This window comes from Kryptolebias marmoratus, linkage group LG16, assembly GCF_001649575.2.
Source record: "Kryptolebias marmoratus isolate JLee-2015 linkage group LG16, ASM164957v2, whole genome shotgun sequence".
NCBI classification, from domain to species: domain Eukaryota; kingdom Metazoa; phylum Chordata; class Actinopteri; order Cyprinodontiformes; family Rivulidae; genus Kryptolebias; species Kryptolebias marmoratus.
This window is the reverse complement of record NC_051445.1, coordinates 30333638-30349782: the sequence shown is the minus strand read 5'-3', so window position 1 is coordinate 30349782 and position 16145 is coordinate 30333638. Positions and strand designations below refer to the sequence as shown.

The 16145-nt window shown below is 44.4% G+C and overlaps 1 pseudogene; it reads right to left on the bottom strand.

Annotated features, from left to right (window-relative positions):
• LOC108249325 overlaps positions 1-3928 on the bottom strand; it is a 5695-nt pseudogene extending 1767 nt beyond the window's left edge.
• Between the last annotated feature and the right edge of the window lie 12217 nt (positions 3929-16145).

Below are 16145 nucleotides of genomic sequence, written 5' to 3'. Positions count from 1 at the left end.
TTGTGTGAGGATCTGGAGTTAGCTCCGCCCTGGGGCGGCTCCTCTAACCTTTTGCTCCACAGGTGTTCCTGATTTCTTTAATGAGTCCTGCCAGTATTTAAGCTGCAAGCTGAGACCAGACCTTCACTGGAGCATGAAGCCTCTTGGGGTTAGATTCTCAGCCACTGAATCTAATCAGAGTTTTGTCTTGTTACGATAACCAAGTTTCTTATGTTCAGGTTTTTGACACCTTGGGATTATACCACGTCACGGAAACTTACCTGGACCTCAGAATACTTACCTGGACTGGACACTCACTCCTTCACCATTGGAACACCTGGGATCACTTCTCCACCTTCCTCCACGCAGTTGGATGTCCACGGAGTCTGTAAGAAACAGAGACATTGTTTACTCGCTCAGCCGAACCTCACCGATCAGATTTGGTACCTGAGACTCACCCTGTTCCTTTGTTCTTTCAGACCGCTCCCGAACCTGGCTCTTTGTATATATATTCCCTGCACCTGTAAATAAATACACTTACCTTAGCCTTGCGTCCGTGTCTGGTTTTGGTTTCGCTCATGGACAAACACTTCCTGGGTTCTTGTCAATTTGTTCTTTTTTTGCAAAAGTTACCAGGGGGGGAACCAAATATTTCAGCCATCTGAAATTATTAGTTCCCCCTCTAAAACACAGGACAAAAATAATTTACCAACAACTCCTTACCTGTGTTTATTCCTCTGTATTATGATATTATTAGCGCATTTTATTTTTAAAAGAATTGTGGTTTTTTTTTTTGTTTTTTAATGAGAAATATTTGCCCCTCTAAACAATTCTGTTAATAGATAAGTCATTATTTACAGAGACGCAGGGGGAACCGTATCTGATGGGGGAACGGGGCTCGACGTAACAGCAGCAACTCGAGCACATTGCTGCCCCCATATGTCAAGAGGACAAATAACACCTTTTCTGTTCAAATTGCCAACCCGCCACAGTGGCGTGTGTGTTGATCAAATTCACCCGCCACTTCAAATATTTACCCGCATTTGGCCGGTGGCGGGTGCTAATTTCCACCCCTGCTGCTGAGTATGCTGGACCTTATAAGAAGCTACCTGCATCCTTGTAGCACAGCTCTGCCTCAACTCCTCCAGCTCAAAATGCTTCTGCTTCTCTTCATAAACCTGTGAGACACAAAGCAGCAATTATCCTTTTAAACTTACAGAACAAAACTAATGATCTGAGAGTTTGGACTTCTACAAACCTGACAGATTACAGCTTCATTCTCATCCAGGTTGACTTGAACCTGCTGCAGCTCCAGCTCTCTCTCCCTCAGTTTGTCCTCCAGGTCTCTCACCACCCCTTCATAACCCTCCATGGGACCAGGAGACCTCCAACCGGACCCACTATTGGATAGGGGCTGTCCCCAGCCACTTATGGATCCAGATCCTGTGCTCTTACAGGACACTCTTCATGGTCTCCAGGTGTCCTGCAGGGGTGTCCCCTGATGCCAGACCGTAGCCAGTGTTGTTGTGAGGCGGCAGGCTGGAGAGGGAGTTTCTTCCCGAGTTGGACAGCGAGCAGGACTGGCTGGTACCATTGCTAGTGTTACGCCCTCCGCTGTAGGAGCTGCATTTCTTGAAGCAGGACAGTGACACCTCTCTCTGGGCGAGGCTGAGCAGGTTCAGACTGTTTTGGCTTTCTCATGCGTTGGCACAGTGGCTGTACTGCATGGAAGAGTGGCTTTTGGGAATGACAGGTTTGAAGATTTTCTCCATGTTCTAGTTCAGGAGTACAAAAGGAGTAAGGGGGAAAACATTACATTTAGTGCTTGAAGAAAAAAATAAACTGTTATAGGACTGAAAAATTTTAAAATTTCAGTAGGGGGGGAGACAGAGGCGAACCCAGACTCATAGTATGAAAGAAAGAAGACTATTTATTAACTTTAAATAAACAAACAAAAGGCTGGTGTGGCAGCAAAACTAACTATAACAGAATCCAAAAACAAGAAGCGAGGCATGGCAAGGCGAGGAACGAGAAACAAGCAGAATGATCCAGAGGCGAATGGAGAGACAGAGACCGGTTTTAAAGGCTGAGGAATGACAAGGTAAGTGGACACAGGTGAGAGATAACAATTACTGACAGGTGGAGATGGGTGTGGCAGACAGGACTGGAAAAATACTGGGGAGGTGAATAGTGGCAAGACATGAACACAGAAACCAAAAAGACAACCAAAACAACACATGAACTACAAAGACACCAAAAACTGTGACAAAAAACTTCTGTTTCACGATTTTCAATTCTTTCTCATTATCAGTTATCAGGTTTTAAGCTTTGGCTTATTGTGAAACTAAGTTTGAGCCCTCCCTAAGATCTGAAAAGACTCATGAGAAATCAGATATCAGTTCAGTTTGTTGCTAAAGTATTTTCTTAAAAATATCGTCCCGTCTCATCTTGTGAGCCTAGTATTTCATCCCTACTGGTACCAAGCACCATCATTCTCATTTAAGGCATCAAAACTGTCAGATTTTAAATTATTAGACCCCAAATTGAAACCTCCTGAAACGATTATGCATACTTGCCAACATTTGGGAATGTCAATGTGGGACATTGACACTCCCCCTCCCCCAACCACACACACACACATTCACATTTTAGGTATTACATTATCTGTATTTAAGTATGTCTGCCCAAATATATACTGTACAGTTGTATATAAAAAGTTTTGCCAGACACAGCTTATCTATTCATCAGCTGATCATGTCTTTAAAACATCCTGCAAAAAACCCACTCCCAGAAATACACACAAACATCGAGGGGGGGCTCGAGGGGCGCGCGGGAGTGTCACTGTGGACACAGAGTGGAGCGGGTCTCCTCTCTGCTGTTAGATTGACAGCTGTCAGTGCTTGGGGAAGTAGGCGGGGCTTACAGTACGCTGCAGAATGAGTGCTTTTTCACATTTCGCCACCAAAGTCACTAGATTTGTTGCTAGTCGCTTTAAAAAATGCTAAAGGGATCTGAAAACTCGCTAAATATAGCGTTTAAGTGACAAAAAGGCTGTGTGCGTGTGTGTTTTTTTTGCGTGAGAAATACAAAGTGTGGCGTGTGAGGGCCAAATGCGGGACTTTTGGCTGTCCCGCACAGGGTGATGCGGGACAAGGGACGGGGGGGGCTAAATGCGGGACTGTCCCGTCCAATGCAGGATGGTTGGCACGTATGATTATGTGGCAAGATCTTTCCATCTACTCGTTCATGAAAACTTTCACAATACAGCTGCCAGAATGTACTGCTTCATGTTAAATAAATGTACCTACCTAACCTGTCTGTAATTTTGTTTCTGTAACTTTGTCTGTAATTCTGTTCTTGTGTTGTAAAGCACTTTGAGTTGCCTTGTGCTGAAAAGTGCTATATAAATAAATGTACCTACCTACCTACCGTTGGCATAATCTTTGAAGACTCACCTTTTCGAGTTTTCCAGACACTGGGATCAGTCTTGGAGGAGGTCCCCCCATATTCCCATTTAATCCTAATCCTCTTTAGTGTGGTCCACATCATTTTCCAGGCTAAGAGATGTAACATGATTATCATTCCAGTCACCAACGTAGTCCTTATTTATATAAGTAAAGTTCCCATTCACGCTGTCCTTCTCCGGGCCTCTGTTGGAGCCAGAGGAGCTCTGTTTCTTCAGAGGTGGGACGTTCTGCAGCAGTGGATCCTGGGGTGACTGTGCCCAGGCAGGAAGTTCCCGGGCCGGGCCGCCGGACTCTGCTCCCCAGCTCGACACCGGAGCAATAATCCACGTAGGGGCCAGGGCGAGTGGCAACAAGGCTGCTGACGAAACCCATCGGATCCAGGGTATGGGGTGGTGGGTTGATGGGAGTTGAAGGGCCAGAGGGGTGTTGACTGCGAGCTCTGCAGCTTTGGCTGGGGTGTGGGGCTCATCAGATATGGGCATGGTAACATGGTGGCAGCTCGGAGGGGTCACTCGCACTGACAGAGAGAGAAGGAATATTATGAGCCGAAAAAGGTTCTTAACATTAGTTTTAAGATGGCCATCTCTAAAACACATTTTATTAAAGGTACATTAACTTTTGGATTCAATTTCATTCAAGATGGCTGCCATTGCTAAGTGACTCTACCAAATAGCTGTAACTTAGTTTTACTGATACTGAGCTAAGATTTAGTGTAGTCGTACCTGAGAGTCACACCCAAAACATACTCTGAGCTCTTACTGCTTGTACAACTTTGCCACCTCAATTGGGTCTAACTCTGACCTTTAGCAAAATATCTCCTGAACCACTGATTGGATTTTAATGAATTTTCAGACAACAATCATCAGATGTACCTCTACAACTAATTCATTTTGGAAGACGACTCAATTCAAGACACAAACTACTGTAACACACTTAATTTAACATATATTAAACTCAAATTTGATGTGGTAGTAGCTGGGAATCATTAACAAAACATACTGCAAGTGCCAACAGATCATCTGATTCTTAGCATATGATTTTATTCCTTCAAGAGATGCTATGCCTTTAATTTTACAAGTTTATGGAAATCCTGAAAAACCCCAAGTTCTGGAATCATGCTTTTTGACTTTCGATTTTGACTTCAGTTCCTGTCTGCCTTTTTAAAGCGACAAATTGTTAGCAGCGTCTTCACAACTGATACAAAGATCCGTTTTTGTCACATTTCCTGATCTCATCTAGGGAACTAACGACAAGTCAAATGGCACATTTTGTACAAACAGATCATTTATATACTCCCACAGGGATGCTTTCAAGGAATGTTTGTCAAAGAGGCTAAACAAATGAGGTTACAGTAGACTGAATCATGGGGCAGTAGTGGCCCGCACAAGGAGAACCAGGATGGGACATTCACCAAACCTACCCGAGCAGCACAAACAGGACTTAAGTCACATGGCTCCCAAGGCAGGAGGCAGAACAAGAGGGAGGTGTCTTGATTTATATGTTTAGTTTTAACTTTAGAATTTCTTATGTGTTTTCACAATTTCATTTAGATTATCTTAGCTCATATTTGTCTTATTTAGTGTCTCATGTTTTAGATTTGTTTAGCTTCATGATTCCATTTAGATTATCTTAGCTCTTATTTTAGATATTGTGTTTTATGACTCTGTATTTTTGTGTTCACGTTGTAAAGCACTTGAAATTGCCTTGTTTCTGAAAAAGTGCTATATAAATAAATTTGACTTGACTTGACTTCATGTTTTTGTACTTCCATTTGGGTGTCCACTGCTTCTAGAAACAGTGCAAAAAAAACAAAAAACACCCCACCGTTTTTTGACAGTAATTAAATGTTTTCTGATGTCTGCAAAACGATGCGTTTCAAAAACCTCGGGATTGTTGCATCACAATCCCTGTTACCTAGCAACCCAAAGTCGAACCCAGCCCCTCACCTAACAATCCAAGTGGAGCTCCACCCACTTCATTACAAGAAGACCATCACATTTGTTCTACTGGTTTTACTGCTGAACAATGTCTGCTGAAAAAGGAAAATGTTCTGTTGTTGGCTGCAATATAGAACGTGCATGTTCTCCCAGTCACGGAGAACAGAGCTGCATGGCTTAATTTTATTTTTGATGGCAATGTCCCTACAATATTGCCAAAGAAAGTGGTAGTTTGAACAGCTAACCTGTTCCAGAAACATCTCTCTGTTAAAGTCATGGCAGGTTTGTCTAAACTAACATTAGAACTATGTTAACAAAAGAGAAAAGTTGGGGAAAAAAATAAAACTGATCTTTACCAGACGGCCGTCCGGACACTTTTTGGGTTTGGACTTGCTGACTGCTGATGTCCGACTTGACAAATGTCAGTTTGAAACCACTAAGTGCCCCTGTCCCAAAGTCAGAATCTTTAGAGTTTAAATTAATAACAATATAAATGTGCGTCAGGTCTGCATCTTTTAACACTACAGTTAGTTTTTATGTTTTTTAATGTAGTGCGTTAGCGGGGTGTATTGGGAGGGCAAGGCCAACAGCAGCTTTATTGCATAATCATGACGTAGCACCAAAACTGCTTATTCTGAAATGAACTCAAAACAGGCAGAACTGATCGGGTGAAACCTTAATATCTGAGAAGGATTTTGTGTATTAAATGTAATAAACATGTTTTGTTCTGTCCCCTTTAAATAGCTAACAGCAACATTTCAAACAGATATCTTGTGCAATCTTTTAGAGCTCAGCATATGTGTTATGGTCTTTGTATGTTAATTAGCTGTGACAGCCATCTTGGATCTGCTTTTACTCCAAAAGTTTATCTTTGTATATGTACATCCCATGATTATTTTATGCATTATGTGATAAAACTCATTCAGTGGTTTATGAGATATTTTGACAACACACAGACACATCCACGCACAAAAGCACAAAGAAACACATGCAAAAATATATTCATCCACCTTCACTTTTCGGAGGTCGGCAACAATAATAATTGAAGCAAAGTAAGTGATTATGTTTTATCACTTGTCAAAATAATAATAAATATTAAGCTGATTTTTTTCTCCTGCTCTGCAAAGTAACTTCACTTTAGATTGACTTCCTGAATAACTGACTTGTTAATATTCAGGCTCTTTATTTTTTCACTTCACTGCTTGACATCAACAGTGTTTCAGCAGTGGGCAAATAACAATGGCAGATCAGAAATCAAGGGAACAATGTGAGACCATCAGCCAGAAATAACTGCAACAAGATATACAATTTTATTGGTGGAGGAGCACAGTGATGGAGACGTGATCTGAAGTCACAGTTTGGAACTGAAATGAAAGGGAGCTTTGATTGCTCCTCTCCCCTCCTGTTCCTCACAGTGTGTAGCCTGAAGAGTTGAATTGTGGGGACTACAAATAAATAGTCAATGCCAGCTCTGTGATCTAACAACCTCTAAAACTCCCACTAAGACATAAAATCCCTGTGTAGGCTTAGAATAATAATCCTAAGATAAGATAAGATATCCATCCATCCATTCTCTTTACCTGCTTTTCCATTCAGCATTGCAGGGGAGCTGGTGCCGATTACAGCTGGTCAGTTACTGACTCACTCAGGCTAATGATCCGAATCCATGTGCTGAATCAAGACACATATTTGAGGTCATAATTAACCCAGATCCTAAATGTCCTCTGGCAGACTGCTGCTAAGTCTCAAGTTAGTGAACTCACCGGAAAAACATCTGAATCCCCAGAAACGTTGCAAAATTAGATGAATCAGGTCTCTGATTAGGATAAAAAGCTCACCGTAAAACAGTGGATTTAGATGAGTGATACACAGAAGTTTTACATACATGGCACATTTAACATAATTTAACATTTTAGTTAACTGATATATTTGTACATTTTAGTTTTAGTTTCATTGGTTATGTTTCACCGTTTGTGCATTGTTTGTTCATTTATTGGTGTGTGGAACTGTAAAATAAACATCTCTGAATAATACTAATCTCACATTCACACATCAAATTCTTTCACACTCACCATCAAACCCTTTCCCATTACCTATCAATGATGCACACATTTTTTATCAAACTCTCATCTAAACCATGCTGAAGCTACCTGGCTGAAATTAGTTAATGACCTGCAGGAGGCCCATAATTTGCTGAAGAATAAAAATAATGTGAGAAGGAATAAAATGTACTATGGTATTCAAATTATTTTGTATGCATTTCTGAGTTTAAAGTAAACCCCAAACAATTGTGATAATAGAAATAGGTCTATGTAATAAATTTTCTTAACATTTAATTTTTTAGACATACTTATCGTTTCCGCTAATTTTACTTTTTTGCACAGTGACTCAACATCGCAACAAAAACATTTTAATTTTTAAAAAAATACAAAAACCCCTTTAAATTCTGTTGTTTGATGACATAAAATTTAATATAAATTAAGCACAACACCTAAATTAAAAAATGTAGCTTTAAAATTCTGTAAAACAAACTTGTCATTCTGCATCTGAGTACAAAAAAACTACACTTGTGCTAATTAACAAATGCTGTGTATAAACTTTTGAAGCTGAAATAGAGATGTTTGATGAATGGAAGAAATTACATTTTTCCTCAGGCACCAATAACATCAGGCTTGACAGCTGTAAGGGTCATTATCAATATTGATTTAACTAATAATGGCAGCCTGAAGGCTTAGTGGTTAGCAGTGTTGCCTAACAGCAAGAAGGTCCTGGGTTCAAGCCCTGGGTTGGACCCAGGGTCTTTCTGTGTGGAGTTAGCATGTTCTCCTTATGTTTGCGAGGGTTTACTCCAGATGCTCAGGTTTACTCCCACAGGCTAAACACATGCATGTCAGGCTGTCTTCAGGTCCAAGCCTCTCTTGCAAAAGAGATCTGTGATCTCAATGGGACTTGCCTTGTTAATAAACAATAATAACAATTTATTTATTCTTGCCATCAAAGGTTGGTTCTTGCAAAGTTTGCTCATAAAATGTTTGGACCCTTGGCACAATTTCTGTGACCCCTGAAGTACAACAATTAGACTGTTCAATTTGGACTACATTATCCATCCACCCATCCATTATCTACCACTTACTCCAGAGTCTGGTTGCAGGGGCAGCAGGGAAGCAGAGACATCTGTTCCCATAACCACTTCTTTCAGGTTTTCCAGGAGGATTTTAACACATTCCCAGGCCAGCTGAGAGACATGGCCTCTCCACCCTGTATGGGGTCTTCCTCGGGGTCTCCTCCCAGTTCGACATGCCCTGATCACCTCCCTAGGGAGGCGCCATGGGGGCGCCCTGACCAGATGCCTGAAACACCTGAATCGGCTACTCTCAATGTGAATGAGCAATGGTTCTATTCCGAGTACCTTCCAAATAACCAAACTTCTCACCTTATCTCTAAAGGAGAGCCCAGCTACCCTATGGAGAAAACTCATTTCAGCTGTGTGTATCTGTGATCTTATTCTTTCAGTCATTACCCAAAGTTAAAAAAAAAAAAAGTTCATGACCATATGTGAGAGTAGGAATGTAGAATGACCGGTAAACAGAGAGTTTTGCATTGCAGCTCAGCTCCCTCTTCACCACAACAGATTGGTACAGAGTATGCAATAGCCCAGAAGCTTCACCAATCCGTTTGACATTCTCACACTCCTTTTTTCACTCACTCATAAATAAGACCCCTAGATATCTAAACCTCCACTTGAGGCAGCAACTCATTTCCAACCCACAGAGAGCAATGCACCCTTTTTTCGACTGAGGACCCTTGCCTCAGATTTAGAGGTGTTGATCTTCATCCCAGCCACTTAACACTTGGCTGCAAACCACTCAAGTGAGAGCTGAAATCACAGCATAATGACACCAACAAGACCACATCATCTGCAAATAGCTGCAAATAGTGGAGACAGAATCCTGAGGCCATAGTACCAGACCCCTTCTGTCCCCTGATTGCACTGAGAAATTCTGTCCATAAGATTCTGTCCACAGAATCTGTAACAATGGGCAGCCCTTGCAAAGTCTAACTCTCACCCTGAAGAGGTCTTACTTACTGCCACAATGTGAATCAGACTCTGGCACCATTTCTATAAGGATTGAGTAGCCCATAACAATGGACCACTAATCCCATACTCACAGAGCACCCCTCATAGGGTATTCCAGGAAACACAGTCATATGTGTTTTGTAGACTTGGAGAAGGCTTCAGGAGTTTGGGCAAACTCCCATGCCCCCCTCAAGGACCCTAGCAAGGGTAAAGAGCTGTTCCAGTGTTCCAAGACTAGGACGGATTCTGAATTGTTCATCCTGAATCTGAGGTTCAACTATCAATCAGACTCTTCTCCAGCCCCCCTGAATAGACCTTACCTGGGATGTTCAAGAGTGTGATTACCCTGTAATTGAATCACACCCTCTGGTCCCCCTTCTTTTAAAGGGGAACCACCACCATAGACTGCCAATCCAGTGGCACTGCCCCTGATGTCTACGTGATGTTACAAAGATGAGTCAACCAAGACAACCTGGCAACATCCATAGGTTTAAGGAACTTAGGGCAGATCTCATCCACCCCCAGAGCCCTGTGACTGCAGAGCTTTTTAACTACTTTACTACAGCCCGCTTTGCCTGCCGGTACCCCTCAGCTGCCTTTGGAGACATACCAGCTAAGATGGCTCAATAGCACACCTTCTTCAGCTTGACAGCCTCCCTCTCCTGGAGTGTCAACCACCAGGTTTAAGGATGGCTGCCATGAGAGACATCAACAACCTTGCAGCCACAGAAAAAGGCCACTAGCCACACGCCAATAGGGGGCAGTTATCCAATAGCCACACAGCCCGACACCTCTCAACATGGGCAGACTGGAATAAAGTCCAGTTCCTCTCAAAGAGCTTGGTTCCAGAATCAAACTTTGCATCGAGATGAGCCCAACTATATCTAGTCAGTTTCTCTTAACCTCATGCACAAGTTCAGGTTCCTTCTCCACCAGAGAGGTGACAATTACATGTCCCAAGAGCAAGCTTTAGTAAGCTAGGGTCAGAGTGCCAAGGTTTATGCATTCGGCTGCTGCCCACAGCACTATGCTCCCAACCTCTATGGCCCCTCCTCCAAGTGTTGGGTCCACAGGAAGGCAAACCCATGTAGCCAACTGGGCCCCATGTGTAGAGGCCTAATCACCAGCTGCTGGCTAACCAAGCCCGTCCCCCAGGCCTGGCTCCAAGGTGAACCCTGGTAACCCATGTCCAGGCAAGGGACATGTAGTTCCTTGCTGTCTTATATCAAATACAAGTGTTTTTGAACCACTTTTTGTCTGGCCTGTCACTTAGGACCAGTCTGCCTTGGGTGACCCTACTGGGGGCAATTACTCCCCACAGCATCAGTGCCACTATAAAGGATGAAACAACCAAGATCCTGGAGAACATCAAGAAGAAAACCCCCAATGAAGATCTGCTAAGTGAATGTCTCAGACCAGCGGCAGAAACCCAATGTGGAAGAGGAGAAAGAGGAACCATCATGGAAAGATTAGCCTCTGCATGGCATGTACCGTCAGCAGACTGAGGAAGTGGCTGATATCAACAAATCCTACCATTGGCTAGAATGGCCTGGACTGAAACACAGCAAAGAGGCACTTATCTTGGCAGCAGAAGAGCAGACCCTCAGCACAAGAGCAATGGAGTCCAGGGTCCCAGACATGACCCAAGATGCAGGGTGTGCAAAGATGCGAAGAGTCCAGAGAACCAAGTGGCTGGAATAGAGTACAGGGACATATATACCAAGTATGGATTGGAAGTCCCACACTCAAAGTGGAAGACTCCACCAAAAGTGGTGGAGAATGGCAAGGCTAAGATACTGTGGAACTTCCAGACCTAAACTGACAAACAGGTGATGCATAACCAACTGGACATTGCGGTCGTCAACAAGATACATGAGAAAGCAGTGGTGGTGAGAGACTGTAACAACAAAAAGAAGGAGCACAAGAAGATTGAGAAATACCAAGGGCTGAAAAAAGAAATAGAGAAACTGTGGAAAGTCAAGGTCTCGCTGGCACCAGTGGTCACCAGAGCACTCAGTTCTGTGACCACCCAGACCTCTGCTAGAGGATCTGAACTTGAAGTGAAAGTTGAGCTGCAAAATAGGGTGAGATGGAAGTTTTTTGTGTATGTATATGTGTGTGTATGTGTGTGTGTGTGTGTGTGTTATACAGGATTTGTCAGCTCAAAGAAACTGAAGTGTCTAAGGTGAAAATTTGCACAGCTAAAAGAGACAGCTCATGTGCTTCCGTATTTGGTCATTAAGGAAGGTAAAAGTCACAAGGTAGCATATGCAGTGTTGCCAACTTAATGACTTATGGGTTTTTTCCACTGGCTTTAATTGGCTCTAGTTGTATCAAGTCCTTGCAAATGTTCTTTGATGTCTGCTCAGCCGGAGTGCTAAGTGTGCAAGCTGAATATTTTGATATCAGCAGTATGCTAGGGAGCGACGTCTGTCATGAGAGCGTCTCCTCCATAATAATAAGACCCATCCATCAACCCATCCATCCATCCATCCATCCATCTATCTATCTTCTTCCGCTTAAGCAGGGAAACCCAGACTTCACTCTCCCCAGTCACTTGGGCCAGCTCCTACGGGGGATTCCCAAGGTGTTCCCAGGCCAACCGTGAAACATAGTCCCTCCAGCTGTCCTGGGTCTTCTGCTGGGTCTCCTTCCAGTGGGACATGCCTGGAACACCTCACCAGGGAGGCGTCCAGGAGGCATCCTATCCAGATGCTCAAGCCACCTCAACTGGCTCCTCTTGACGTGGAGAAGAAGCAGCTCTATTCGGAGTCCCTCCCGGATGACCGAGCTTCTCACCCTATCACTAAGGTAGAGAGAACTCATTTCAGCTGCTTGTATTTGCAATCTCATTCTTTCGGTCCCTACCAAAAGCTCATAACCATAGAGGAGGGTAGGAATGTAGATCGACTGGTAAATCAAGAGCTTCGCTTTTTGAATCAGATCTCTCTTCACCACGACAGACCGGTACAGTGCCCGCTTCAATGCAGACGCTGCACCAATCCGCAATCCATCTCCTGCTCCATTTTTCCCTCAGTCGTGAACAAGACCCCAAGATACTTAAATTCCTCCATTTGGGGCAGGACATCTTCCCCGACCTGGAGAAGGCACTCTTTTTTTGTAAGATGGTGGCACGCAAAAGTGCAGCGGTTTCTCACACTCCTAGTTTACACCCAGTTTTTAATTGTTTTCACATCGGTTCTGAGCGTAATACCACACGTGTGAACTATAGCCGAACTGAACTTTTTGGGATTAAGGACAGTTTGGTCAGCAAAACAGCAACTATGGACAACAACATTCGTGTTACGCTGAGCAGGCTACGACTCCTCCGGACTCCAGCATGGAAGAACGGAGCACTGTAGACAAAGGGCCGGCGGAGGAAGTGCGAGCGTAGGCAGAAGAGGGGGAAGCGCAGAAAGGCTAAGGGCTAACGCTAACCGACCCCCAATTCTGTCTCTTTTCCTGTCCAACGTCCGCGCCCTGGATAACAAACTGGATCTGCTGCGGATGAGGCTGAATGTTTCTGAGGAGATGAGGAACTGCGCTGTGATATGTCTCACAGAAACCTGGCTGAATGACTCTATACTGGACTCAGCTTTCTACCTCGCCAGCAGCCGGCAGCTCTTTCGAGCGGAACAGAACATCAGCTCGCTTCAGAACCAGCATCCAGAGGCATTCTATGTGATAGCGGGGGATTTCAATCACGTAGAACTGACAAACACCCTGCAAAGGTTTCACCAGCATATAACCATTCCAACACGTGGGAATAGCACGTTGGACCGTGTTTACACTAACGTAAGAGACGCGTACAGAGCCTTTCCCCATTCCCACCTCGGGCTCTCCGACCACATCTCTATAATGCTGGTCCCTGCATACCACCCCCCGCTGCGATGCCCTAAACCCACACAGAAGACCAATACTGTGTGGCCCAGTGACGCTGACGCTATACTCCAGGACTGATTCAGCAGCACAGACTGGAAGGACTTCAGGGAGGCTGCTGAGCGTGAGGGGGAGCTGGATCTGGATGATTATGCATCTGGTGTACTTGGGTACATCAACAAGTGCGTGGAGGATGTCACTACCACCAAGACTGTGACTTGACACCCTAACCAGAAACCCTGGCTGAATGCAGAGGTGCGTTCTCTGCTGAAAGCCCAGGATGCTGCCTTCAGGTTTGGTAACTCACAGGAACTTTGAAGAGGTAGAAGAGAGCTGACTGCAAGAGTCAAGAGGGCAAAAGCTGCATATTCTCAGAAAATCCGGGGTCATTTCTCCTCCCAGGATCCGCAAAGCATGTGGAAGGGCATCAGTTCTCTTTTTGCCCCGCTCCCCTCAGGCAGGAGGCTGCGGAGCATTAAGTGCAGAACCACAAGGCTGCGTAACAGCTTCATCCCTGAAGCTGTAAGACTGTTAAATTCCACCCTGCACTGACACTTTACAAAGACAATCACATGTGTAATAATCTGCTGCTTGGACAATTACATATGTAATAACCTGCGAATACCCCAAACTTCCTTATCTCCTATATTTCTTTATCCTGTATATACTGCTCATTTGTGTTTCTTTTTTTATTCTTTATTCACTTTATTGCCTATGAGTGTAACTGGACTGTGAGAATGTAAATTTTGTTCCACCACATTACCACATGTGATGTGAATGACAATGAAGTCTTTTTGACCTTTGAGCTTTGACCTACCCTTTTCCGGCTCAAGACCATGACCTCGGATATGGAGGCACTGATCCTCATCCTAGCTGCTTCACACTCGCTTCAGCAAAAGCTGTAGAACACGGCCTGATGAAGCCAATTGAACCACATCATCTGCAAAAAGCAGAGACGCAATCCTAAGGCCACCAAAACGGATCCCCTCGACACTTCGGCTGCGCCTAGAAATTCTGTCCATAAATGTTATGAACATAATCTCACCGGAAACAAGCCCAACTTATTGCCGGCAATGCGGACCAAGCTCTGACATCGGTCATGTAGGGACCTAACAGCCCGTATCAAAGGGCCCGGTACCCCATACTCCCGGAGTACACCCCACAGGATTCCCAGAGGGACACGATCGAACGCCTTCTCCAAGTCCACAAAACACATGTAGACTGGTTGGGCGAACTCCCTTGCACCCTCAAGGACCCTGCTGAGGGTATAGAGCTGGTCCAGTGTTCCACGACCAGGACGAAAACCACACTGCTCTTCCTGAATCCGAGGTTCGACTATCCGACGGACCCTCCTCTCCAGAACCCCCGAATAGACCTTACCAGAGAGGCTTAAGTGTGTGATCCCTCTATAGTTGGAACACACTCTCCAGTCCCCCCTTTTTGAATAAGGGGACCACCACTTTGGTCTGCCAATCCAGAGGAACTGCCCCCGATGTCCACGCAATATTGCAGAGTCGTGTTAACCAACACAACCCTACAACATCCAGAGCCTTTAGGTACTCCGGGCGAATCTCATCCACCCCCAGAGCCCTGCCACCGAGGAGCTTTTTAACCACCTTGGTGACCTCAGCACTGGAGATTGGAGAGCATAACCCAAAGTCCCCAGGCTCCGCCTCCTCAATGGAAGACGTGCCGGTGGGATTGACACAGGAAGTATTCCGCCCACCGACCCACGACGTCCCAAGTTGAGGTCAGAAGCACACCACCCACACTATAAACAGTGCTGGTGCTGCACTGCTTTCCCCTTCTGAGACGCCGTATGGTGGACCAGAATCATCTCGAAGCTGTACGGAAGTCTTTCTCCATGGCCTCTCTGAACTCCTCCCATGCCCGAGTTTTTGCCTCAGTGACCATCCGAGCCGCATGCCGCTAGGACTGCCAGTACCTGTCAGCTGCTTCTGGAGTCCCACAGGCCAAGAAGGCCCAATAAGACTCCGTCTTCAGCCTGACAGTATCCCTCACCTCCGGTGTCCACCAGTGGGTTTGAGGGTTGCCGCTGCAACAGGCAGGAAAAAAGGGCATTACAGTAGTCTAGGAGAGATGATACAAAAGCATGAATGATTTTCTCTAGGTCAACTAGGGAGACCATATGTCTGATTTTAGAGATGTTTCCTAAATGAAAGAAACAAGAACGGGAAACAGCCTTAATGTGTGAGTCGAAACCTAATGAGGAATCAAATGTGACACCTAGATTTTTTACCTTTATTTTTACTAACGGGCAAAAAGATGCAATTTTCTGGCTGATATTGTTGTGTAAATGACAGGGAACAATAATAATAGTTTCTGTCTTACTGGTATTTAAAACCAGAACGTTACTGGAGAGCCAATCACTGATACGGGACAAACATTGAACGAGGGTGGCCAACCTGTCTAGTTGATGCAGTCTAAATGGCAAACACAACTGAATGTCATCAGCATAAATATGATAAGAGATATCTGAAAAAGACTGAATAATACCAGCAAGTGGAATGATATAAAAAGAAAATAAAAGTGGACCTAAAACTGAGCCTTGTGGTACCCCACAAGTTAAGGGGGCATCGTCAGAGGAAAAACATTCCATCTTATTGCAGAATGTCCTGTCAGATAAATAAGAGGTTAGCCAGTCCAAAGCTGAGCCAGAAATACCAGCCATGACCTTTAGCCTGTTTAACAGGATTGCATGGTTGACAGTGTCAAAGGCAACACTAAGATCTAATAAAACCAGCACCGAGCATTTTCCCTCATCAGCAGCTATTAAAAGATCAT